Here is a 492-nt window from a genome sequence, read left to right on the forward strand (position 1 = left end):
TTCTCTCTCTATTTCTGTTGATATATAATATTAATCATAAAAAAACAAAAAAAAGATAAAAACCCACCAAATCCCATTCCATTTCTCTCTTTTTTCTCTCTCTCTTTCTCTCTCTCTCTCTCTCCCCTACCGCCAGCACCACCACCACCGCAACAAGAAAAACAGAGCTGCCTATACACCTGAAGATGAAGCTGGTACGTTTTTTGATGCGTTTAGCGAATGAAACTCTGATATTAGAGTTAAAAAACGGAACAATAATACACGGAACGATCGTTGGTGTCGATGTGGCGATGAATACACACCTAAAAAACGTAAAGCTAACCGTCAAACATACAAACCCAGTCTCTATGGATCATCTTACTATAAGGGGCAGCAATATACGCTATTTCATTCTCCCTGATTCTCTCCCCCTAGACACCCTACTTATTGACGATACCCCCATACAAAGGCCCCCAAGAGAGACAGGGTTGAGGCCCCTAGCCAGAGGCAGAG

This window comes from Eimeria mitis, genomic scaffold (assembly GCF_000499745.2).
Source record: "Eimeria mitis Houghton genomic scaffold, Emh_scaff2636, whole genome shotgun sequence".
NCBI classification, from domain to species: domain Eukaryota; phylum Apicomplexa; class Conoidasida; order Eucoccidiorida; family Eimeriidae; genus Eimeria; species Eimeria mitis.